This window comes from Capsicum annuum, chromosome 3 (genome assembly GCF_002878395.1).
Source record: "Capsicum annuum cultivar UCD-10X-F1 chromosome 3, UCD10Xv1.1, whole genome shotgun sequence".
NCBI classification, from domain to species: Eukaryota; Viridiplantae; Streptophyta; class Magnoliopsida; order Solanales; family Solanaceae; genus Capsicum; species Capsicum annuum.
This window is the reverse complement of record NC_061113.1, coordinates 77,014,303-77,042,070: the sequence shown is the minus strand read 5'-3', so window position 1 is coordinate 77,042,070 and position 27,768 is coordinate 77,014,303.

Below are 27,768 nucleotides of genomic sequence, written 5' to 3'. Positions count from 1 at the left end.
TAGGATCCATTGGAGTTTATTTCCTCTATAATGTTCAGGGATGCTTTGGTTTAGCTTTTAGGATTGGATGGTGGTGCACCATCTGATGGTGCATAGTCTACAGATCAGGTACTGAGGCGGGGGTACAGCCTGTAACTATAGATCTCAGAGTTGAGGTCCCTTCTACACCAGTAGTTGGTCATCCAATAGTTTTTTGGCTTTCTATATCTATCAAGGAGCTAAATATGTTGGGTAGATTTATCAGATTGTCTCTGCCTAGGTTTTTTAATGCACCGAGCAAGGATGCAAATGAGTTATTGATTGCTTCTCAGGATAGACTCTATAATTTGGGCCTAGTTAAGACTTGTGATATGTATTACTCTACTTCTTAGTTGGACTTGGTAGCTCGATTTGGTGGAGAAGTTATCTAGATTCCAAGTCAGTTGGATCTCTCTCTTTGACATGGACCTAATTCTTTAAGATTTTCTTAGAGAAGTACATGCCTCGTAGCCTTAGGATTCATTTGAGAGATCATTTTTCGAGGTTGAGTAGGGCTCTATAACTGTTGTAGAGTATAAGGATCAATTTTATGAGTTAGCTAGGCATGTTACTTCTATTATAACTACTGAGCATGAGAGGGTTCGTTGTTTTGTTTGAGGATTGAGACTTTTCCCTCACATGTCTACACAGAGTTTGGTTGTTGTGGGTAGGTCTTTTACTAAGGTTTCAAATCATGGTCAGTTGATGGAGGAGATACATCATGAGGCCCAAGAAGGCAGATTTAAGAGGTTGTGATACCATGGTAGGTTCAGTAGGAGTCGTAATATCTTCCAGTTAAGAGGAAGTGGTTCTAAAGGTAGGTAAACTTTGATTCAGTCATATTAGCTTCAGGATTAGTCTTGTAGACCCGTTCAGGTCGTATTTTAGATTACCAATGGAGGTTGGTCAATCTTCAATGACTATCCTAAATAGTGTCATGGTCGGTCTTCAAGGGGTCCGTCTTCTAGCTTTTATAGTCGTGGGAGTTCTTTTGGGACATTCAGATCTTTTAGTTTTAGTCCAGCACCTGGGCAAATTTATGGTTGTGGAGCTTTTGGTCATTTCTCAAGAGAGTGCCCTAGTTGTAAAGTGATTATTCTTTCATCCCAAAGTGGTCCTTCTATTAGGGTAGTTTTTTCCTAACCTAAAGATGGTATGCATAGTTGTAGAGGTAGTTCTAGGGTGTACGTGGAGGTTCTTAGGTAAATAATATAGGAGATCGGTCAGAAGCCCAGCCAGGTGTTGGGTGTAGTTAGTTATATGCAGTACCTACTAGACCCGAAGCTGAGTCTTTAGATGTTATTATTATAGGTATGATTTTGGATTTTCGTCAATTGACTTTTGCTTGGTTTAATTTATGATCCACTTATTTTTATGTGTCATTCTCATAATTCTCCATGGTTAGAGTTATCTTAGGATTCATTATCTATGCCAGTACATATATCTACTCTCGTAGGTGATTCTTTAGCAGTGGATCTGGCTTTTAGATCATGTATTATGAATATTCGAGAGCTCAATACTCAAAATGATCTTATTGTATTAGATATGGTGGATTTTGATATGATTTTAGGCATGGATTATTTATCCTACTCTCATGCGGTCCTAGATTATTTTACTAAGACTGTTACTTTATCCATACCCAACGTACCCCTGATTTTGTGGCAAGGAGCTGCGAGCCACAAACTAGTGAGGATTATTTTTTATGTGTGTGCTAGGAGTCTTATTTCAAGGGGTAGCGAGTTTTATCTCACGTATATTTATGATGTTAGTGTGGAGAGTCCATTGCTTGACTCTGTTCCTGTAGTTTATGCATTTTTGATGTTTTCCCTACCAATCTACCTGGCCTTTCTCCTGAGCATAGTATTAAATTTGTTATTGATCTTGATTCGGGCACCCGACCTATTTCTATGGCACCTTACTATATGGCTTCTGTTGAGCTTAAGAAATTGAATTCTTGGCTTTAAGATTTTCTTAGTAAGGGTTTTATTAGACCAAGTGTGTTTTCTTGGGGTCCTATGTTGTTTGTGAAGAGGAAAAATAGCTCCATGGGTATGTGTATTAATTATAGACAGCTTAATAAGGTGATAGTAAAGATCCATTATCCTATGCCTCGCATTAATGATTTATTTCACTAACTTCAGGGAGAAGTAGAGTTCTCTAATATTGACTTAAGGTTCGAGCCCCATCAGTTGAGGATTTGGGCTGAGGATATCCCAAAGATATCCTTTAGGACCAATTATGGTCATTATGAGTTCCTGGTGATGTCTTTTAGGTTGACTAATTCCCCATCCACGTTTATGGATTTAATGAACTATGTGTTTAGGTCTTATTTAAGTTTCTTTCTGCTTGTGCCCATCGACAACATCCATGTGTATTCGAGGAGTACAAAGGAGCACATGTAGTATTTAAGGATTGTGCTCTAGAATATGAGAAATCATATGCTTTTCATAAAGTTCTCTAAGTATGAGTTCTTGCTTGATTCAGTGACATTATTTGGGCATGTGGTTTTTACGGATGGGATTATAGTAGACCCCGTTAAGATTAAGGTTATTCGTGATTGGGCTAGACCTACATCTCTAACTGAGATTCAAAGCTTTATTGTTTTAGCCAGTTATTATAGATGGTTTATTGAGATTTTTGTCATAATTATGGTGCCAATAACAAGATTGATTTGGAAGTAGGTTTTTTACTGATGGTTCGAGAAGTGTGAGTCGTGCTTTCGAAAGATCAAGGGTTTTCTTACTTCAGCTCCTATTTTAGCTCTTCTTGTTGAGAGTGAAGGATTCATTATGTACTATAATATTTATGGTGTTGGTTTGGGTTATGTATTGATGCATCAGGGTTATGCTATTGCTTATGTGTCAAGGCAGTTGAAGGTATATGAGCGCAACTTCCCCACTCATGATTTGGAGTAGGCAGCAGTAGTTTTTGTGCTTAAGATTTGGAGACATTATCTTTATGGTATGCATTGTGAGATATTTAGAAATCATCATACTCTTCAGGATCTTATGACCCAAAGAGTGATTAATGCTAGGCAGCTAAATAGATGGAGTTGCTTAAGGATTATGATATCTCTATCTTGTAGGCAAATGTGATAGTTGATGCCTTGAGTCAAAAGGTAGTGATTATGGATATTTTTGCTTGCATTTTAGTTTCTTAGAGACCATTGGCACGGTACATTCAATTCTTAGCCAACTTGATGGTACGACTTGATATTTCATACCCTAGGGGGATTCTAGCTAGTCCTGAGGTGAGGTCCTCACTTTTGAGCAGATTCAGAGTTATTATTTAGAGAAAATGAGACTTTGCATCATTCGCGGTCAGGTGTTTAGTGGTGAGGTTAAAAGTGATACTGTAAATTTTGAGGGTGCTTTGAGATTTGATAACTTTATTTATGTTTTGTAGGTGGATGTCTTGATTCAGTTGATTTTGCATGAAGATCACAACTCTAGATATTCTATTCATCTGAGTATAACTAAGATCTATAGAGATCTGAGACAGCATTATTTGAGAGATATGGAAGACTTTTTACCTCGTTGCCTATATTATGAGCAAGTGAAAGCCATCATCAAAGACCTGGTAGTTTGATTCAGAGATTGCCCATTCTCATGTAGAAATAGGAGTGCATTACCATGGACTTTGTTAGTAAGTTTTCTTGTACCTCTTATGGTCTCAATGGTATTTGGGTCATTGTAGATCGGTTTGCCAAGTAGGCATACTTTATTCCTATTCAAATGTCCTTCAGCACCGAGAGGATAGCCCATACTATGTTAGCAAGATAGTCCATTTATATAGTGCATCTATATCTATCATTACAGACTGGGGTTCAGTTTTCACTTCTAGATTTTGGATAGCATTTTAAGCAAAATTGGGTACGCAGGTGGATCTTAGTACAGCCTTCTATCCTCAAATTATTTGCTAGTTGGAGTGAACTATTTAGGTTCTCGAGGATATGCTTTGAGCCTATATTATACATTTTGGGAGTTAGTGGTAATAGTACTTAGCCTTGGTAGAGTTTGCGTATAATATTAGTTACTATTTGAGTATTGAGATGGAACCTTTTTACGCTTTATATGGTAGGCAATGTCGTTCCCTAATTGGATGGTTTGAGACTTTTGAGATTACACTTGAGGAGTCATTGGATAGATTCAGGGTAATTCAGAATAGGTTGAGGACAGCTCAAAGTTGGCAAAAGACTTAAAAGATTGTAGACTTTGTGCCTTGAGATTTAGGGTTAGTGATTGGGTATTCCTTCATGTATCACCCATGAAGGTATGATGAGGTTTGAGAGGAAATACAAGCATATATTGGACCATTTGAGATTCTTCACATAATTAGTAAGGTGGCTTATGAGTAAGCCTTACCCTTATATTTTGTTGTTGTCCATCTGATTTTCCATGTTTTTATATTGCGGTGATACATTCCCGACCTGTCTCATATGCTTAGATGGGTCTCAGTTCAGTTGGATGAGCTTTCGACCTTCATGGAGGAGCTTGTGCTTATTTTGGATAGTGATGTCAGGGGGTTGTGCACTAGAGAGATTCCAATAGTTAAGGTTTAATGGAGGCACCGCCCAATAGAGGATCCTACTTGGGGGATCGAGAGTGAGATGCGTACTAAAACACCCTACGAGTCGTATGATGTGGGTATGGGTTAGGTGACCCAACTCGTAAGGTGTCCAGTGATAGTGGTTGAGTTTCTCTTATGGTTATGATTTGGTGGTGTGGGTCATTAGGTGTGGTGATGGGTTATTAGGGTGATCCTTTACTTAATCAAAAACATAGTAACTTGACTTGGCTCTGAGTATGAATGCTCACTAAGAGCCATAAGGATATGTTATGAGTCATTTTGACAAGTCGTATACTGTCCAGTGTTAATCCCTTTAGATTTTATCTTGGGTATGACTAGGACTATACGAGTCGTATAGTCTGGCCATGAGTTGGGGCTATGGAGTTGTATGGTGGACAGTGTGTGGGTGTCTAACTTACTATCTTGGTGATGACTCGATGGTTCGAGTCATATGTTGTGGTCCCGAGTCATGGGGTTGAATCGTAACAACCTACGGCAGTTTTTATAGTTTTAAGTTGAGGGTATTCAAGACATTTCCCTCTTTTAACTCCTTTGTATACCACAACATGAAACACCTTTTGGGACTTCATTAACCTATTATTCTCAATCAAACACTCTAAAAAAACTCTCTCAAAGTCTCTCTCAAGCAAGAGGCTAGGGTTTCTTTAAGACAATCAATTAGGGGGCTTTTAAGAGTGATTCTCTCCTTCTTCCTTGGTGTCTAAGTTATGTTACTCCTCCCTCATTGTTATTTTACAAATATCATATGTTTTAATGTATGATTTTCATGGTATTGTTATGATTTCTACTTAATGGTTAGGGGTTTTGGATGTTTTTGGTTGAACAACGTTTCTAATGGTTTAATGATGTTTCTTTCATGCTTTTAATATGATTTTGACATTGTGGTATACATGTTAATGGTAAGTTGATTTCGGGGCAATATGGATCCCCCAAATTACTTGGTTATAGTTTCGAAACTTATGAGCCCTCAACCTGTTTGTTAAAAAGCCAATGAGAATGATTTTGTCACATAGTTTGACTATTCTTGAAATTTTTGCATTACATAAAATGTAATGGAACTTTAATTGGTTTGGTTGGTTTTAAATGGCTTGGAAAGCCCTTGGTGGCCATGATATTGGTTCAATTGGAAACTTTGGATTCAAATTGGTTTAATGGATTTGGTATGGCATAAATGGATAGACATGCAAGCTCTAATTTTGGTATGACGATACCAATGCTTAATTCCTAATAAAGGACTCCTTGATAAATGGTTGGAATGTTTAAATGGTTGTAATGTGGGTTTAAAGGTGGTGTAGCAAAGTGGTAAAAGGTGGAGGTCCAGGGGAGCAATACTGGAAACTCATGTTTGCCGATGTGATATTTGGCCATGGTGACCATGTGCATGATGTCACACTTTAGATTTTGGGAGATGTACCAGTCAACTCAGGTTCTTTTCTCTAGTCATGTGGCTAACACATACCGGGCCCTTTTAGCAGAGGGTGATGAACCCACATAGCCCGTGGGGGATTTCAGGACGGCAAAGCAACATAGCCTAGGTAAAGGTTTTAATTTCATGCTAAATTGGGTTCCATATCCCGCGTAGTATATATTTATATATGTGATTGCATATGGTTATTTACTTTGGTCTTGAATAATGGCATTATTGTATCTTTATCCCTGAGTACATGCTATCATTTACTCGAATAACCATCTTCGGGCACTATATTACCATGCAATACAGGAACCGTCCATACTACTATTGCTTCTACTCAGTGACTTGGATTCTTGGATAGCTTTGAGTCAAGCTGAAGTGGTGAGCTTCCTTACCCCGGAAGGCTCTACTTCATGCTATGTACTTCTTTTATTCTTATTATTTCTTTGGTTTAGTTTTGGCTATGGTTGGGGGCATGTCCCGATCGGATGTTATTGATTCTTTTTAGAAGCTTTGTCTAACTACTATGGGCATGGGTAGTGTCAGTATTGGTGTCAGCTTTGTATTGGCATTGGCATTGGGGTTGGCACCGATTAGATAATTGTTTTAGGATGTTGGATTTTGGATTATAGACTTATTTAATGTCTTTAAACTATTATTATTTATCTTGTTATATGTTTGAAATTCATCTGACATAGGGTGCATGCTGGTTAGGGTTGGGTATTGGGGGTAGTACCCGGTCCTGGTTGGACTTGAGATGCCCGATATGACTAGTCCCTAGTTCAAGTCGTATCGTATTGGTATTATAGCCCTAGGTTTATGTTCAATTGGGTGTCCGACAAAACCGTGTCGAGTAGAGTCTTTTTTAAGGGTGTGTAGCGTTCCGCACTCACAAAAGAGAGGCTATAAAGCATTTAGGAATGTTTCTCTTTCTTGTGTTTTGTTTTCGAGCTGTAGAGTTTAAGGTCTTGAATTCTCCTCTAATTCCTAATTTTTTTCTTTCTAGATTATGTCTCCTCGAAGATCTGAAGCTCACAGAAACTTCTTTGTCCTACCTAAGGACATTGTTTATAGGACCCATTCTACTTATGGGTTCTAGACTCAATCTAGGAGTCTAGTTCCTTATTGCCCTCCTGGAGTTCCAATGGTTCCCTCTAGTCCTTCTCGATCCCCTCAAGCAAATGTGATGAATACTGAGTTTCATCAGTCTATCCATATGTTGGCATAGTTCGTAGCTTCTTAAGCTGATCGTGGTACTTTTGTTACTTTATTTTTTAAGGGTACAAGGTTTGGCTAGTTCATAAGGTTGAATCCTCCAACCTTTATTGATTTTAAGGTACAGAAGGATCCTTAAGGCTTTCTGGATGATATGGAAAAGATCTTCCTTGTTATTCATGTCACAAATGTGGAAGGCCCGTGGAGTTTGCCGCCTACCAGCTAAAAGATATGGTGTACCAGTGGTATGAGGAATGGGATTAGTCAAGGAGTGACGATGCTGATTTATCCCTATGGGAGGAGTTTTCTAATGCTTTCCTAGATCGTTTCTTTCCTTAAGATTTAAGGAAAATAAAGGTAGAAGATTTTGTTAATCTAAAGCAAGGCAAGATGTCAGACAAGGAGTATGCCTTGAAGTTTCACCAGTTATCTCGGTATGCTCTGAAGTTAGTTTCTAAAATAAGGGATAGAATGTGGAAGTTCTCTTCCTAGTTATCTCGAGGCATAATTTTGGAAAGTAAGGATGCCTTGTTGAGCAAGGACATGGAATCTCCAGGTTGGTGGTATACATATACCAGGTAGAGAAAGAGAAAAAAAATGGGTTGAGATAGTAGAGAGGTAGAGCAAAAATTTTAAATTTTTTTATCAGGGTAGTGGCCAATAGCAGGGTGTAAGGGATGGCGAGAAGTGGCCCAAGAATAAATGGGTCAATTTTGGGTCCTACTCGACGAGTAGTGCTCCCTACCTAAAGCCATCGAGTGATAGGCATTTTCAGGGTGGTGACAATTTTTGGGCACAGGGTGCCCAATCTCAGGCAAGCAGGGGTCAGCCAGCTCCATCATATCCTCCTAGTATAAGTTATGGTCTAGGTTACTGTGATGAAGGAAAAGACAAGTGCTTCAAATATGGTCATCCAAGGCACATGGTTAGAAGTTGTCCTATGGATAAGGTTGCTTCGGGGGCAAACAAGGTTCCAGTTTCCTCTTCATCAGCTCTAGTGCCAAAGGGTGCACCATCTAGTTCTGGCACTGGTCTGAACCGTCTCTATGCTATCACTACCCGCCAGGAGTCTGAGTCATTACTTGATATCGTGATTGGTATGTTGAAACTATTTTCCTGTGATGTGTACTATTTAATTAATCCAAGGTCCACTCTCTTTTACGTGACCCCATTTGTGGCTTTACATTTTGGTTTCAATCTCCAGTGTGTTTTGGACCCTTTTTATATTTCTACCTCAGTGTGTCTATGGTAGCTAGAAAATTCTATAGGGGTTGTGTGGTATCTGTGGGTGGTCGAGAGACTCTAGTGGATTTTTTTAAATTAGATATGATTGATTTTGATGTCATATTGGGGATGGATTGGTTGCACACGTGCTATGCTTCTCTAGACTGTCAGAACCATAAGGTTCTCTCTAAATTCCCTAATAAATTGATTATTGAGTGAGGGGTGGTTCCCTAGATCCTAAGGGGAATTTCATATCGTATCTTAGAGCTCAGATATTAATCTCCAACGGGTGTCTCTATCATCTGGTCTCGATTAAAGATTCTAACTCGGGGGGTCCTTCTTTGCATTCTGTCTCGGTGGTGAATAAATTTCTTGAGGTCTTCCATGATGACCTTCCCGGTGTTCCTCCTGATAAAGAGCTGCAGTTGTATGCCAAATTTTCAAAATGTTAATTATGGTTGAATGCTATCACTTTTCTGGGTTATGTCATCTCTAAAGAAGGGGTCATGGGGGATCCGTAAAAAGTTGCAGTGGTGAAAAAGTGACCTAGACGCATAACTCCAACAGATGTGCAAAGCTTCTTGGGTTTAGCTGGTTATTATAAGAGATTTGTGGATATTTTTTCTTCTATAGCTGCCCCATTGACTAAGTTAACTCAAAAGAAGGTGAAGTTCTTGTGATTGAATGCTTATGGGCGTACTATTGAGAAGCTGAAGGATAAGCTAACTTTTTCTCTGATCTTGATCTTGTCTAAAGGCACGGATGGATTTGTGGTATTTTTTTATGCGTCCCGTGTAGGCTTGGTTGTGTCTTGATGTTGCATGGAAAGGTGATAGCTTATGCCTCTAGATAGTTAAAAGTGCATAAGAAGAATTATCCGACTCATGACTTCGATTTTTTAGCTATGGTATTCGCGATGAAAATTTGGCATCACTATTTGTATGGAGTGCATGGGGTGTGGGACCCACTTTTCATCAAAATAACCTCGTATGGATATTTTGATTGTGCCATTGAGTCTAAAATGTCTAATTTGATAGGGTAGCATTGTTTGTTTTTGTATACGGGATTTTGGATGAATCCTGAAGGGTTGGCGGAGACTTGGAATTTCTTCAAGTTTCAGTTGGTGCTGGTTCATTGCCTCAGTGATGCATTTGATTGATTAAGCGATCTACCAAATCCCAGTAATTATCGCTTAAGTGACACATTTTATCAATTAAGTATTGTGTATGGGACATTTGCTAAGGCAACGATATATCACGTACATGATCTATTATTGCATAAGCGACAGGCATGCCACAGCATAAGTATCGCTTAAGCAACCCAAAATTTGTTTAAGTGATATCCGTGAACCTAGGAAGGGTATAAATACCCACTTAACCTAATGTTTCACCATTTGCATCCATTCTCTAAAATCTTAAACCACAAAAAGTGGGAGTTCTTAGGAGAACCAATTATGGGTGATTATGGAGCTTTACTATCATTAATTTATACGGTTTCCCATCGAATTTACGGTAAGATTCTCTTATTCTCATATTTTATTTCTCTATACTTTTGCTAAAATCCCCTAAACCTTGGTGGCTTGGTTGTATCACCATTAGGGCTCGAAATTCACCCATTCTTGAGGGTAAAGTTTCTTTGAGCATAGAGGGACATTAATAGGCCCCACCTGGGATTTTATGTAATTTTGGACCCAAAGCACAATGGTGCAATATGGGTATCTTTGATCTCATTTTGATGAGTAGATTGTGATTTTGATAGTGTTGCACCTTGCAAAATCGTCTTAAAAAGGGAAATTGATGATTTAGTAGATTCTTCGAGTTTTCGTCGACATCCAGGTAGGCTAGGTTTACCTTTTTCATAGATTTAGGTATCTCATAGTATGCTTATGATATTATTCTATTTATGGGTGGCCTTTAGTTGTTGGAAGTATGAATGAGAATATTTGGTTTAGTTGGACCATTTGGGCTATCTTGAAATGGTAAATTTGGAGTAATCAGCATAGTTATTCATGTCTTTAGTGAATTAGGCTTCATGGTTCATATTTAGAATTGAAATGCCTTAATTACTCAGGCTAGGTAAAATTTCTTTAGTCATTCATATTTAAGGTGAAATTATCCTTAGTTGCTTAAGTTAGGGGAAATTACCTTAGTTGTTATTATCTTAGGTAGGATTGCCTTAGTAGTTCATGTTTGGGAAGGATTACTATTTTGGGGATACTTATGGCTTACTTGACATGTATAAATGAAATTGTATACCTTATCCTAGTCCGGGGTAGAAGTTTTCTAAAATGGTTTCAGGGATTAGAGCCTCCTCTAGCCTACCTTCATCCAAATCTTGTGTTAGCCTTGTAGACTTAGTTACATATGATATACTCTTATTAATGGTTAGTTTGACACTTGAGGAGATTAAATATATTTATTGAGTATGTTTGTTGGATGTTTGAAGATTGATGCTAATTCCAAGTATGCTAATGATATTACTTATATATACATGATTAATGATATAATATGATATTGCTTAGTGAATATGTACATGATTATTGATATGTCTTTTAGATATGATAAATAATATGGCCAATTGACGTGATTAATGATATAGATATTTACATGATCAATGATATGACTTATAGACATGATATAGCTTATAGACATGATATGGCTTATAGATATGATATGGCTTATCGACGTGATATGATTTATAGATATGATATGGCTTATAGATATGATTAATGGCTTATAGATATGTTTAATGTCTTAAAGCTATGATATGGCTCATAGATATGATGTGGCTTATAGATATGATTAATGGCTTATAGATATTACTGATGTCTTATAGATACGATCATTGGAAAAACTTATGATTATGACTATTGACATGGCCTATGGGTATGGTTATTTTCATGAGTTATTATGAGGTATTGGTATAGTTTATTGGGTTAGTTTATCCATATGGCTTGGTGATACGGTTTATAATTATGAGTTTCAATTCAAGTCTGGCAAATGATGATGATACTATTGAGTTTTGATTTAAGTCCGGCAGTCGAAATTATTTTTGAGATGATATGTTTTGGAGGGATTCTTGGTTATGGTATAATAATTTGGTGATTTATGGTGATTTGGTTGCTTAGTTTCCTTGATTGCACCCTCCAGGCTTATGGAGTCTTGTGTTGGGTAATTTACTTTCTGCACTTATTGGCTTATGGGGTCTAATCTTGTAGTTATAATGGTATGATCTTTATGTCATCATCTCATATGTATTCATTTATTTATATATAGCGGTGTCAGAGCTTATTTCTAGGTTTTCCCCTTTTATCTTGACTTAGCTTATTCTATGTTGTATTATATCATATTTATATAATGATTTAGCTCAGTCGGATGATGATGCCTACTAAGTACCCGTGGTTATGATATTCATACTATACTTTTGTACCTTTTTGGTGCATAATCGACAAATATAACTAACAATTGGCTAAAATAAACTCATTCTTATTCTTCTCTCCTGTTCCTTCAATTTTCTCCCTGTGCTCCTCTTATTATTCCTCCTGTTGAGTTGCCTTCACTTTCGTTACCTCGGTGTTTTAATGTCATTTCTCTCGCAAGAGAGTTCTGCTCTTCCCGTAGGGCTTTGAGTCTGAGCTCTGCTTCCCTGAGTGGAGTGTCTGTTGGAAGTTTTTTCCAGAACCTTATAAGCGCCAATTAGGGGGTACAAGAGATAGTTGGATCGTATGGAATGCGCCAAGACATGACTTTGTATGCCATGGCACTGAGAGAAAGACACAGGAAAATTCCTCTTTTAGGAAGACCTAGTAGCTCAGGATCTCTGACATTTCATGTCTGTGCCTTTGATCACATACTTTGTCCGCTCGAAGGCTCATGCTCGATCCTCTTTCATTGGATACAGGGATTTCGTTCGCTCACGGCTCATTCGCAATGGAACTGGGAAAAGAGAAAGAAATGGAGTGAAGAGCTTCGTTGACTGATTTCAGAACCTCGCCTTCCTACAATGCTATTCGGATTTGCGATAAGGGCTGCGCTCTATACGCCTTTGGATTCAGCTGTTGAATAAAAAGTCTAAATGAGAAAGATAGGCTTGAAAGAAAAGCGCTTGGGTGAAGTTCAAAGAAGAATGACTGTCTCTAGCTACTCTCAGTTTCATTTGCTTTGAGTACTAGTTACCGTCGCTCATCCGTTATTTATGCAGGGTTGATTTTATAGATTGGGTAAGCTCTTAGAGTCAGAGTTACCTTCTTTCCTACTATTTATTTATGTCTAATTTCTTATCTTCGAGACGGATTGTATTTTATTATTCAGTACTCATATTTCATTATAGTAGCTCTTCTACCGACATTATTGAGTCTTGGGATGGTTATTGACTTCCTATCTATCTATTAGATATTGCTATTTAAGTCTTTAATTGTTAATTTCCAATGTTTATGCCATTTTCCACTAAGTTAGCCCACTACATCTACCTCCGGGCTATGGTTTGACTTACCTCCTAGTAGGATAGACTAGGTGTCATCATGACCTGTAAATTAGGTCATGACAGTCGGCCTATTCGTCGGTCTTAAATAGAATTAGAACTTTCCTTGTAAACTCATGTTTTTTATACTTTATCCTATAATTCCTAATTCTTACAGGCACAATAATGTAGAAAGTACCTTCGAGAAGAAGTGAAGGCAGGTTTAGGCCAACCCGAGAGACTACACCTTAAGACTTCGTAATGAACTTGAAGGGGAGACTAAGGCCCCAACCAACCACCCTCAATTGAGTGAAAAGAATCACCAATAGCTCTCCTAGTTTGATGAGGTGAGGGAATCATCAAGTGTGGAGGCCAGAAGTGAAAGTGAAAGAAATGATAGTTCTAGTTCAAGCCCGAGTGAAGAGGGTGAAAAGGAGCCTGAGCAAGAAGAAGGAGATGTGATTCATAGCAAAGACCCTGAGGTTTGGGAGATGGTTAGGTGAGAGGTTGAAGGTTCAAAGAAATATTACTATGATGTCCTTCAACCTATACAAAGTAGAAGTATGAATAGGCTAATTGCGGAAGAATGTCAAATCATTACAACAGATCTCCCAGAATATCCCGATGTTGAAAGGCAATTTAATAAGTATGAGTTGGGATATTTAAGTAGGCCTCCTAGATCATACTACCCCATTATTGTTAGGGAAATCTTTGTGAATTACCTAATACTATCATAGAAAGATTGTCCAAAAGGGTCAAAGGTAGCAGACATGCAGAACAGAACAAGAATCCTAGTGAGAGGAATAACAGTGGACATCTTAGAGCATACCATCAACCGAATAATATATGTTCAACTGTATACTACTACTATGATTACTCTAGATCTTAAGCATCAAATGACTACGGTATCCACTCAGAGACCATGGTTAGCAAGAATACTGACAGATGGTGGGGACCCATCATGGCTAAGTAGCAAAAAGAGGCTTGCTAAATCCACATTGAGCTTTAGAGCCTAATTTTTATGGGATGTCGTAAGACTGAAGTTAATGCTGATTAGGGGCAATGCGAATTTGGATCTACAACAAGTTGTATGGATGCCTAGTTGATTGAAGGGCTGAAAATAAATTATGGCCAAATTATAGAGGATGAGTTGTTCATGAGGGCACACAAAACTTCTAGTGCCTTGCCTTTTCCATGTCTTATCACAGAGCCTTGCAGGCAGGTAGATGTTCCAATCTTTCAAGGAATTAATAATGAATTTCGGGCTATAAAGAGACAGGATATTAAGAAGACGAGGGACAAAAACAAGTTTGAGATGAGAGTGCACAAGACACCATCATTTGGTACATAGTCCCAACCCACTCCAAAGGTATCAGATGCACCTTCAGTATGCCAATTACCTTTAGGTACTATTATTCTATATGGAACTCTTGCAGTATCTGGGTCAATGCCTACACCTCCTACTACCGATACTATAGATATAGCATCTATGCCACCTAGCTATTTGGAGTAGAGGTTGATCTAGCAGAATTTTGGGAAAATGGTTAAGGATCAAAAGAAATTTGAATGGCAATTAAATGTATGGGCCAAATAGTTTAAACCATTAGTGGAAAAAGTTGTAACTGAGTCTTTGAAGCCTTATGAAAACCTATACGCGCAAATAGATGATATGTAAAAATAAGTGAACAACAAGCTACGAGAGTTATCAATTCTAAATCTGGCTAGGTTTACTTTTAAGCTAAATTGAGCATAGGCTGATATAGCTGAATTAAAAAGGCAATATGTTCCAAGTGTGTTTGATCCAGAATTATGGAGATAGATAATGAAAAAGAAGATATTATAGATCTAATAGGCTAGCCACTAAAAGGCAAAGTCAAGTCCATGAGTGAAAGTGGTAAGAAGATGTCATCAAGAAATAGACGACATAACGATGAGACAAATGAAGAAATAATGATGCATCAAGTGGTGAAATATTTGAAAAGAGTTGAGGAAGCATGAAAGAAGAGACATATGAAGAAAGATGTTGGTGTTCTATGTAATGACCCTTCAGGTCATTCTTGGTCGGAAAGTTAGAAAATTAGAAATATGGATGTGAGACCCATATTAGATTAAAATAAGCTTGGATGGAAAATCCAACTTTGTCATTCCATATGAAACGTCTAACTTAGTGTGTTTACATAGTTCATTTTTTTACAATCGTATTTAGAATGAATCCCGAGGCCCTTAAAAAATTTTAGAAAAATTCCTAGTTTCAGTTATCATCTGGTGTAGCCCACAATCGTACATGATGAGCAAGGGGTAGTGTGATTGCACTAGAAATTAAGAAAATTACCATACCTACTTCTACAGCCAGGTTGTGCATTTGCACACCTGGTTGTGCGATTGCCATACCTGAATACCTAGAAATGGTATAAAAATACTCCTAAGGTCGCAAATTGGCCCATTTCCACCCATTCTCTTGAGAGCATAAACCCTAAAAAGTGTGATTAACTTTAAATTAGGTCTTGGGGTTACTTGGGAGCTTGAACATATATTTTCACAAATATCTTCAAATTTTAAAGTAAGAATCTTTCAAATTCATGCTTAAATTTCTTGATTATTTGACCCAAAACCCCAAAAAGCTTGAGGGCTTGATTTTAGACCCAAACAAACTTAATTTTCACCCATTTTTTAAGGTTATGAACCTTTTATTATGTATGAACACTAGGTTGGCCTAAAAAATAAGATTTTCATAAATGGGACCCACTTGAGGTTTTTGATGTTGTTTTTAGAACCGAAGTATAATGGTGCAATAAGGGTATCATTATTATCGTATTGATGAGTAGAATGTGTTTTTAATAGCTTGGCATCTTGAAAAGGCTTCTCAGAGTGGAATAGTAAAGGTTTAGCAGTTCATGAGCTTTCTTCGATGTCGAGATAGGTTAGTTTTATCCTTTGTTAGATTGAGTTATGTCAAAGTATAATCATGATATCTTATTAGATTAGGATGGGCTTTAAGTGTTGGATTGATGAAATACAAGACTTGGGTTTAGTTGGATTATTTAGGCTAAATTAGAATCATAGGGTTGAAACACTTAGTTTGTTCCCGTGAACCTTAGTGCATTAGACGTCATTACTCATTTTTAGCATAATAATACCTTGGTTTGCTCTAAAATTAAGTAAAATGCCCTAGCTAATCATACATGGTGTGAAGTGGCCTTAGTTTTTTACACCAAAGGAAGGTTGCCTTAGTTGTGATTTTGGCTTAGTGGTTGTGTTTGAGAAAAACCTTACCTTAGGACTAATCATGGCTTGTTATACATCTAAATGTTGATTTAGATACCTTAGCCTAGCCCGAGTAAAAATTGACTTAGAATATATTTTAGGAAGTTAGAAGTGGGATCTTGACCTACCTTGAGTTGAGATTTATGATAGTTATTTTGAAACCTTTGTACGCCTAATAAAGCCTAGTGAATGCCCTTTTAAGGCACTACTAAGGAACCTTATTACTTATTGGTTATGATGAATGATGTTAAAAGTATTGTGTAATGATTATGCCATATGTGTGAGTTATTTGTTAAGCTTATGTGGAGCTATTGATTTTGCTATTAGGTTGGCTATTGATTGGGCTACCAGTTAATTTATTGATTAAGACCTTGCCTACGATATGGTCTAAGCCGTGAATTATTTTATGGACTATTCTATGAATAGGCTATAGATTATGCCTTGGATTACATATTGCCTAAGATATTGAGAAACTACCTCTCAAGCTAATGATAAATTATCCTTTATGCTAATCTTAAGCCCTTGTATATGCCATTAATGAGCCATTGCTTAAGATATTGCTTATGATTATGATCATGCTAGAGTTCATACTAGAACACATCCTTAATGTTGATGTTAGAAAATGTGCCACAAATCATGTTAGAAGTCATGCTTAGTGGTTATATTGGGAATTTATGCCCTTAATCATGTTGAAATCATGATACCTCATTATATGCTTGTTTATGCTATTAAATTTGCCACCGATTATGATTATGATAATATGATGATACCCAATAAGGACAAAAGATATTATGCTGATATTTGGTAAGGTCGAAGGATATTATGATGACGGATTAATTCCCGACAAGAATGTAAGATGTTGTGATGATACACTAATACCGGATAAGGCCGGAGGATGCTATGAAGATTTTTATTCCCAGCAAGGCCAGAGGACATAACGGTGACACATTAGAGGATGATTTTATTGATATTCCTATATGTACATCTACTGGTTTAAATCTGTCTAGCCTTATGTAAGGCAATTATATGCTTACCTACACTTATATGTATTTGAGTATATTGTTGATATTAGTGATACCGGTTATAGCCCATAAGTATCAAATGATAATAATCAGGTGTGATTATTAGTTAGAGATAATTGATGATTTGCAATGAATATAGTCAAATGCTAATAATGACTAGTTAATAATTGAGATTTATTAGCAAATATGGACTAGATATTAAATGATACTATCTTAGTAATAATGATTTCCCAATGAATAATTTTTAGTGGCTATATGTAAATTAGTGGTTAAATGATGACTAGAGGTTATGTAATGACTAGTTGTCAGATGGTTTAGTTAATAAGAGATGGTTAACTAGAAAATGGTGACAAGTGTATATTGATGCTAAGATCATTAAATAGTAATGATATTAGAGAATGGGAGTACCTTGTCTAATGGTTGAAGAGTTGTGGTAATGTTGGTAAATGGCATATTGATGATAATTGTTGAATGATGATCAAACAAAGTTGAAAATTGACTATTGAGTTAATTGATTGCTTTATTCTTTGCCTAGGTGTACTCTCTAATCATATGGAAGGTTGTGATGAGTTCTTTACTTTTTTCACCAATTAGCGTATAGGACCTAATTTTGTAGTTATACTTGCTTTTGATGATGCTTCATGATGCGTTATTATGCTGAATTGCTTATGTATATTTGCAAGAGGATATTGGCATGTGTTGATGCCTTATGTTATATTGTTTTCCAAGTTTAATTATTTATTATGGATAGTGACATTGGAGATGATTTATGTTTGATTTTGTACCTTGACTTAGTTTATGCTATCAGGCATTTTATCATACTTATATCATAATTTAGATTAGTCGATCAATGATGCCAACTAAGTACCCATTATTTTTGTACTCATACTATACTTTTATACCTTTTTGGTGTAGATCCAAGTACAAGTTATTTTCGTTGACCGTTGATTTATGTAGAGTTGATCATTCGGAGAAAGGGTAAACTCTTGGAGTTACGAGTCACCCATTTCCTTCTATCTTATTGTTATTTAGTCTTTTATATTGATACAAATGTATTTACTCTATTCTAAGTTTTTTGGGTTGTATTATTGACATTAGATACTCATGTATTGGCTTTACCAGTTTGTGGGATTGGTATTCTTGTGATGACTATTTATTTAACTTTGAATCGTATGTTTATTTATAGCTTATGTTCATTGAATTTGGCCTATGTTGGTCATTTTCTACCAAATTAATCCATTTTGTTAGGTCTAGGTTATGGTTTGGCTTACCTACTAACAGAATTTAGTAAGTGTCATCATGACTCATAAATTGGGCCATGACAAATTAGTATCAGAGCCTAAGTTTCACTGGTATTACTCGTACAAGAGAAAGTGTTTAGAAGAGCCATGTGGATCAAAATATTGACATATGTTTCCTATCTTTGGGAGGCTATGGGACATTGTTAGGAGTGCTTTACTTTTTTCACTCATGTCGCGCTAAGAGTCTGAGTTGGTTTAGATAAGTATTTCTTTAAATTTACTCTTTTATAGGTGGCTAGTACCGTGCTACTGCTATATGAGATGAAGGTCCTGAGATTGATCCTAGGGAATCTTCTCCTATTCGTAGTAAACCTAGAGGTCATGGATAGCCTCATGATATGTCCCCATCTAAGGGCCAGGATAGGCCGCCTTCTTTGGGTCTTATTCTCGCTCTTGATCCAGAGGATATTTCACCACATTCAGCGGTGGAGGACTAGCCCAGGATCCACCAGGGTTTGTTACTTTTTCATTTCTCAAAGATGCATTGATTTAGCTTTTAGGGATAGTTAGTGGTATGTTGTCTGATGGTGTATAGTATACTGATCAAAGAGGTGCTGAGGTGGGGGCATAGCCTATAGTTACGGCTCCCAGAGTTGAGGTCCCTCTTGTATTGGTAGTTGCTCAGCCAGTGGTTGCTCAGACTGCTATGTCTTTTGAGAAGCAGAAGACGTCGGGTATATTCTTAAGATCGGCTCTGTCTAGGTCTTCTGGTGCATCGGGCGAGGATGCATATTCATTTTTAATTACTTGTAAGGATAGGCTTTATGGTTTGGGGCTTATTGAGACTCGTGGGGTATATTACACTAGATTTTAGTTGGACTTGTCTGTTTGTCACTGGTGGAGAGGTTGTATGGATTCTAGGCTAGTTGGATCTTCTCCCTTATTATAGACTCAGAATATAGCTTGTAGACTTAGAGATCATTTGAGGAATCAGTTCTATAGATTGGAGCAGGGCTCCATTATAGTTGCAGAGTATGAGGCTCATTTTCATGAGTTGGCTAGACATACAATTTCTATTCTGTACACTGAGTGTGAGAGATTTCATTACTATGTCATAGGGTTGAGACTCCCTATTCATTTTCCTACTCAGAGTTTGGTCATTGTGGGTTGGTCTTTGCTGAGGTTTTGGATCATACTAGGGTGATGGAGGAGATACAATATGAGGGTCGTGATAAGAGGCCTGGATTTTAGGGAAGATTTAGTGGGAGTCGTCGTAGTTCTCAACCCAGAAATAACAGTTCTTAGAGTGGGTATCCTTTACGTCCATCCTATAAGACTCAGAGTCAGCCTAGTCGATCAGTTTAGGCAGTTCTTCAGATTACTGATGGATGTCAATCTAGTGCTAGTGATTTCCCTAGTAAGGGTAGTGGTCAGTCTTTAAGGGGTTCATCTTTGGGTGATTCATGGTGGTTACTTTGGGTCAGCCAGATTTATTGGTTCTGGTTTAGCTCATGTTTTCTATTTTACTTGCGGGCTTCATGGTCATTATTCATAAGATTGTCCTAGTCATGAGGCAATTGTTGTTTTAGGGTGTTTCCCCTATTAGAGCAGTTCATCCCTCAGCTAGAGATGGTTCTCATGGTCGCAAGAGTAGTTTCTAGGGTACTCTGGAGGTTTTCATGCATGCAAGATAGAAGGTCGGTCAGGTGCCCATCTATGACTTCAGATGTTGTAGTTACAAGTATGATTTTAGTTGTTGCTAGTCAGCCCTTGCTTTATTTATTCTAAAATCCACTTATTTTTATATTTTTGCTTATTATGCACCACAACTGGAGTTCACTAGTGATTTATTATCTGTTTCATTATGCATATCTACTCTTATAGGTGATTTTTTAGTAGTGGGTCGAGTATTCATATCATATGTCATGACAATTAGTCATGTGATACTTATGTTGATCTTATTATTTTGGATGTGGTGGATTTTGATGTGATTCTGGGCATGGAATGGTTATCCTACTATCATGTAGTCATGAATTGTTTTGCCAAGACCGTTATCTTATCCATGTCTGGTTTTCCCCTAGTCATCCAGTAGGAAGTAGTTAGCTGTCAGCCGATGGGGATTATATCTTATGTTCAAGATAAAAGTCTTATCACCAGGGGTTATGAGTCTAATCTCTTTTATATTTATGATACTAGTGTGGAGAGTCCATTATTTAACTCTGTTCCTGTTCTTTGTAAGTTTCTTGATGTGTTCCATACCGAACTGCCTGGTATTCCCCATACTTATGAGATTGAGTTTGATATTAATCTCGAGCCTGGCACCCGACCAATTCCTATGGAACCTTACCGTATGGCTTTTATCGAGCTTAAGGAGCTGAATTCTTACTTCTTGGTAAGGATTTTATTAGGTTGAGTATGCCCATATGGGGAGCTCCTATATTGTTTGTGGAGAACAAAGATGGTTCCATGCATATGTGCATTAATTATAGGCAGCTTAATAAGGTGATGGTGAAGAATTATTATCTTATACCTTTTATTAAAGGTTTGTTTGACCAGCTTTAGGGTGTAGTCGTGTTCTCTAAGATTGATTTAAGATTTGGCTACCATCAGTTGAGGATTCGGGCTGAGGATATACTGAAGATAGCTTTTAGGACCTTTTATGGTCATTATGAGCTCTTAGCAATGTCTTTTGCGTTGACTAATGCCCCAACCATGTTTATGGATTTGATGAACCGAGTATTTAGGCCTTATTTGGACTCCATCATGATCGTGTTCATTGATGACATCCTTATGTATTTGAGGAGTAGTAAGGATCATGCATAATAATTGGGGATTGTTCTCTATACTTTGAGAGATAATATGCTTTTTCCAAGTTCTCCAAATGTGACTTTTGGCTTAAGTCAATGACATTCCTTGGACATGTGATGTCAAAGGATGGTATTATGGTAGACCCATCCAAGATAGAGGATATTCATAATTATACTAGACCTACATGTCTGACTTAGGTTCGTAGCTTTATTGGTTTGGTTGATTATTATAGATGCTTTGTCAAGTGTTTTGCTACTATTTCATCCTCTATAACCATATTGACATGGAAGAAGGTTCCTTTTTGATGGTTTGAGAAGTATGAGTCAAGCTTTGGAAAGCTCAAGGATTTTCTCACTTCAGCTCCTATTTTAGCTCTTTCTATTGAGGGTGAGGGATTTACTATGTTTTGTGATTCTTCTGGTAGTTCCGCTTATGCATCTTAAGTTGTGTTAGATAGGGTCGTGTTATTGCTTATGCTTCTACACAGCCTAAGATGCATGAGCACAACCCCACTCATGACTTGGAGTTGGCAGCGGTAGTTTTCACACTTGAGATTTGGAAGTTTTATCCTTATGGCTCAGTCTTCAGCAGCTTATGACCCAGCGGGAGCTTAATTATCGATAGCGCAGATGGATTGAGTTGCTTAAGGACTATGATATTTCTATCTTATATCATCCGGGGAAGGCAAATGTGGTTGTAGATTCCTTGAGTCGCAAGGCAGTGAGTATGGGTAGCTTGTCTTGTATTTCAGTTTCTAAAAGGTTGTTAGTACGGAATATTCAGTCCTTAGCTAACTTGATGGTTCGCCTTGATATTTTATATCCTAGGAATATTTTAGCTAGTGTAGAGGCGAGGTCCTCACTTTTTTAGTAGATTCATGATCACCAATATGAGGAGAACAAGCTTCACATTCATCATGATAATGTGTTAAGTGGTGAGTCCGAGAGGTACACTACAATTTTGAGGGTATTATGAGGTTTGATGGCCGTATTTGTGTTCCTCAGATTGATGACTTGATTTAGTTGATTTTGCATGAAGCACATAGCTCTAGATAATCTATTCACCTTGGTACAACTAAGATGCATAAAGATTTTAGACAACACTATTTGTAGAGTGGTATGAAGAGAGATATTGCAGACTTTGTTGCTCGTTACCTATGTTGTCACTAGGTTAAGGCCAAGCATCATCTTCTTGGTGAATTGACTTAGAGGTTAACTATTCCTGAGTGAAAGTGGGAATAGATTACTATAGATTTTGTTAGTGGCTTGCCTCGTACTTCCCATGGTTTTGATAGTATTTGGGTCATTATAGATCGTTTGACCAACTCAGCACATTTCATTCCTATTTAGATAACTTTCAGTGCTGAGAGATTAGCCCATATCTATGTTTGGGAGATAGTCCGTTTGCATGACGTGCCCATTTCTATATTTTAGACCGTGGCTCTATGTTCACTTTAAGGTTTTAGAGAGCATTTTAGGAGGAACTGGACACTCAGGTGGATTTGAATATAGCCTTTTATCAGAAGATTTATAGCCAGTCCGAGCAGACTATTCAGGTTCTTGAGGACATGCTCCGAGCCTATGTTATGAATTTTGGAGGCCAGTGGGAGCAGCACTTTGCCTTAGAAGAGATTGAATATAATAACAGCAATCATTAGAGTATTAAGATGGAGCCTTTTGTAGCTTTGTATAGTAGGAGATGTCGTTCTCTAATTGTAAGGTTTGAAACTTCAAAGGTTAGGCCTCGCGGTATAGATATGCTTTAAGAGAGGTTGGATAGAGTCAGGTCCATCTAAGATATGTTGAGAATGGCATAGAGTAGGCAGAAGACCTATACAAACTGTAGGCATCATGCCGTGAGATTTGGAGTTGGTGATCATGTATTCCTCCATGTATCGCCTATGAAGGGTATAGTAAGATTCGGGAGGAAGGGTAAGCATAGTTTGAGATATATAGGACCTTTTGAGATTCACCACATAGTTGGTGAGGTAGCGTATGAGTTAGATTTACCTCCAAATTTTGTTTTTCATCTAGTTTTCCATGTCTCTACGTTGCGATGATATATTCCCGATCCATCTCATGTGCTTAGATGGGACTCAATCCAATTGGATGAGAGTTTGACTTTTGTAGAGGAGTCGGTGCCTATTTTGGCTAGTGATGTGAGGCGGTTGCACACTAAAGAGATCCTTGTAGTAAAGGTTCAATGGAGACACCGGCCAGTAAAGGAGGCCACTTAGGAGATCGAGAGCGAATACGAGCTCAGTATCCTTACCTATTCGAGACTTCAGATATTTCCTAATCTTTAACTTTCGGGGACAAAAGTTCCTTTAGCAGTGTATATTGCAATGACCCTTCAGATCATTTTCTATATTTTTGCTTATTTTCATTGTTAGAGCTTTTCCATAATTGTCCCAAGTCATTTATGACTTGCTGGAGCTGAAAATTCAGTTACCAGGCAGTTCGTTTGGTTTTTAGAGCCAATTCCCCGTTTAGAAGTATTTGTTGGTTCTAATGGAAATCAGGTAAAACCTTAAGTATAATGATTTGGATGTAAATTTTTACTGCGCTAACAGCTCTAGAATATCAATTTTACGCTAGGTAGGCCTTTGGTTAGGGTCCCGATGCATTCGAGTTCATTTTGACCTATTGGTTAGAAGTTGGAAAATTAGAACTATAGGTGTGGGCCCCATATTTAGTCGAAACGAACTTGGATGGAAAATCTAACTTTGATATTGCATCTAAAACATTAATAGTGTGGTTACATAGTTCATGTGTGTATATCGGATTCCGAATGAATCCCAAGGCCTTAAAGGAAACTTGAAAAATGTCCAAGTTTAAGTTATCATCTGGTGTGGCTTGCGATCATACATGATGTACAGGGGGTAGTCCAATTACGCTAGGAAGTATGGTGATTACCATACCTACTTCTGTAGCCAGGTTATGTGATTGTATACCTGGTTGTGCGATTGCCATACCTGAATACCTGGAAGGGGTATAAAAAGACACCTTAGGTCGCAAATTGGCCCTTTTCCACCCATTCTCTTCGAAGCAAAAAACGCTAAAGAGTGTGATAACTTTAAATTGGGTCTTGCGGGTGACGTGGGAGCTTGATTAACATAAATTTTCACGAATATTTTTGGATTTAAAATAAGAATCATTCAAATACATGCTTGAATTTCTTGACTATTTGACCCAAACCCCCAAATATCTTAAGGGCTTGATTTTAGCCCCAAATGCTTGGTTTTGACCCATTTTTGAGTGCTATAAATCCTTGATCATGTATGATCACTGGGTTGGCCTCAGAAATGATATTTCCGTAAGTGGACCCATTTGGGGTTTTTGATATTATTTTTGGACCCGTAGCACAATGGTGCAATATGGGTATCGTTATTCTCGTATTGATGAGTAGAATGTGTTTTTGATAGCTTGGCATCTTGAAGAGGATTCTTGAAAGGGAAAAATGAAGGTTTAGCGGTTCTTGAGCTTTCTTCGACGTCGAGGTAGGCTAGGTTTATCTCTTTTAGATTGAGTTATGTCAAAGTATAATCATGATATCTTATTAGATTGGGATGGGTTTTAAGTGTTGGATTGGTAAAATGCAAGACTTGGGTTTAGTTGGATTGTTTAGGCTAAATTGGAATCATAGAGTTGAAACACTTAGCTTGTTCCCTTGAACCTTAGTGCATTAGACTTCATTACTAATGTATAGCATGATAATACCTTGGTTTGCTCTAAAATTAAGTGAAATGCCCTAGCTAATCACACTTAGTGTGAAGTGGCCTTAGTTGCTTACACCAAAGAAAGGTTGCCGTAGTTGTGATTTTTTCTTAGTGGATGTGTTTGAGAAGAACCTTACCTTAGGACTAATCATGGCTTGCTATACATCTAAATGTTGATTTAGATACCTTAGCCTAGCCCGAGTAGAAATTGACTTAGAATGTATTTCGGGGAGTTAGAAGTGGGATTTTGACCCAACTTAAGTCAAAATTGATTATAGCTATCATGAAACCTTTGTACGCCTAGTAAAGCCTAGTGAATACCATTTTAAGGCACTATTGAGGAACCTTATTACTTGTTGGTTATGACTAATGATGTTAAAATTATTGTCTAATGATTATGCCATATGTGTGAGTTATTTCTTAAGATTATGTGGACATATTGATTTTCCTATTAGGTTGGCTATTGATTGGGCTACCAGTTAATCTATTGAATGAGCCCTTACTATGATATGGTCTAAGCCGTGAATTATACTATGGACTATGCTATGAATAGGCTATAGATTATGCCATGAATTAGCTATTGCCTAAGATATTGAGAAACTACCTCTCAAGCTAATGATAAATTATCCTTTATGCTAATGTTAGGCCCTTGCATATGCCATTAATGAGCCATTGCGCAAGATATTGCTTATGATTATGATCATGCTAGCGTTCATGCTAGAACACATCCTTAATGTTAATGTTAGCAAATGGGCCATGAATTATGTTAGGAGTCACGCTTAGTGATTATATAGGGTATTTATGCCCTTAATCATGTTGAAATCATGATACCTTATTATTTTCTTTTTATGCTATTATATTTGTCACTGATTATGATTATGATTATATGATGATACCCAGCAAGGCCAGAAGTTATTATGATGATATTCGGCAATGTCGGAGGATATTATAATAAAGTATTGATGCCCGGCAAGGCCAAAAGATATTGTGAATATATACTGATACCCGATAAGGCCGAAGGATACTATGATGATATTTATGCCCAGCAAGGCAGAAGGACGTAATGGTGATACATTGATACCCGACAAAGCTACAGAATAATTTTATTGATGTGTTTATGTGTACATCTACCGGTTTTAGTCTGTCTAGCCCTATGTATGGAAATTATATGCTTATCTACACTTCTATGTATTTGGATTTGTTGTTGACATTAGTGATGCTGTTATAGCCCATTAGTGTTAAATGTTAATAATGGGGTATAAATATTGGTTAGTGTTAATTGATGATTTATGGTGAATATTGTTAAAGTCGCTTATAATGACTAGTTGATAATCGATATTTATTAGTCAATATGGACTATATATTAAATGATTCTATCTTACTAATGATGAATTCCTAATGAATAATGTTTAGTGGCTATGTGTAAATTAGCGGCAAAATGATAACTAGAAGTTATGTGATGACTAGTAGTCAAATAGATTAGTTAATGAGAGATGGTTAACTTGTAAATGGTGACTAGTGTATATTAATGCTAAGATCATTAAATTATGATGATATTATGGAATATGAGTACCTTGTCTAATGGTTGAAGAGTTGTGATAATATTGGTAAACTCCATATTGATGGTAATTGTGGAATGATGATGAAACAACGATAAAATTTGACTATTGATTTAATTGATTTCTTTCTTCTTCTCTTGGGTGTACTCTTCGTTCGTATAGGAGGTTGTGATGAGTTCTTTACTTTTTGCACCAATTAGAGTATGGGAGCCAATTTTGTAGTTATGTTTGCTTGTGATGATGCTTCATGATATGTTATTATTCTGAATTGCTTGTGTTTGTTTTCATGATGATATTGGCATGTATTGATGTCTTATGTTATATTGTTATTCAGGTTTACTTGTTTATTATGTACAGTGACATTGGAGATTATTCAGGTTCGATTCTGTACCTTGACTTAGTTTATGCTATCCTGCATTTTGTCATACTTATATCATAATTTGGCTTAGTCAGTCAATGATGCCTACTGAGTACCCATTGTTTTGGTACTCATACTACACTTCTACAACTTTTTGGTGTAGATCCGGGTACTAGCTATCACTATTGACCATTGATTCATGAAAAGTTGATCTTTGTGAGATAGGGTGAGCTCTTATAGTTTTGAGTCTCCTCTTTCCTTCTATCTTATTGTTATTCAGTCTTTTGTTTCGAGACAGATATATTGACTCTATTTTAACTTTTTTGGGTTCTATTATTGACATTAGATGCTCTTGTACTGGCTCTACTAGGTTGTGGGATTTGTATTCTTATGATGACTATTTATCTATTTTTGAACACTATGTTTATGTATAGCTTGTATTTATTGAATGTGGCCTATGTTGGGCATTTCCTATTGAATTAACCCATTACATTAGCTTCGGGTTATGGTTTTGCTTTCCTACTGGCGGGATTTAGTAGGTGCCATCATGACTTACAAATCGGGTCATGACAGTCTACTAGTTCAGTCTAGGGAGTTGGGCATAGGCCATCGATTTTACTAGTGCCCACTCTAGTTTCTGATGAGTTGGGTAATTTGTGCACTCCGGCCACCATTGGGGTCACTATTGATACTTCTGAGGCTAGTGGTACCTCGCATAACTCGACAGACTCCTGAGTTTAAAGGCTTTTCAAGTATTTTATTCCCTTGTACTTTATTAATTATGCATTAAGGATAATTCATTTTTAAGTAGGGGTTGAGAACTTGTAACTATTTGGAAGTCTGTGACCATGAAGGTTTGGTTGCCTGCATTCTTTTCCCTCG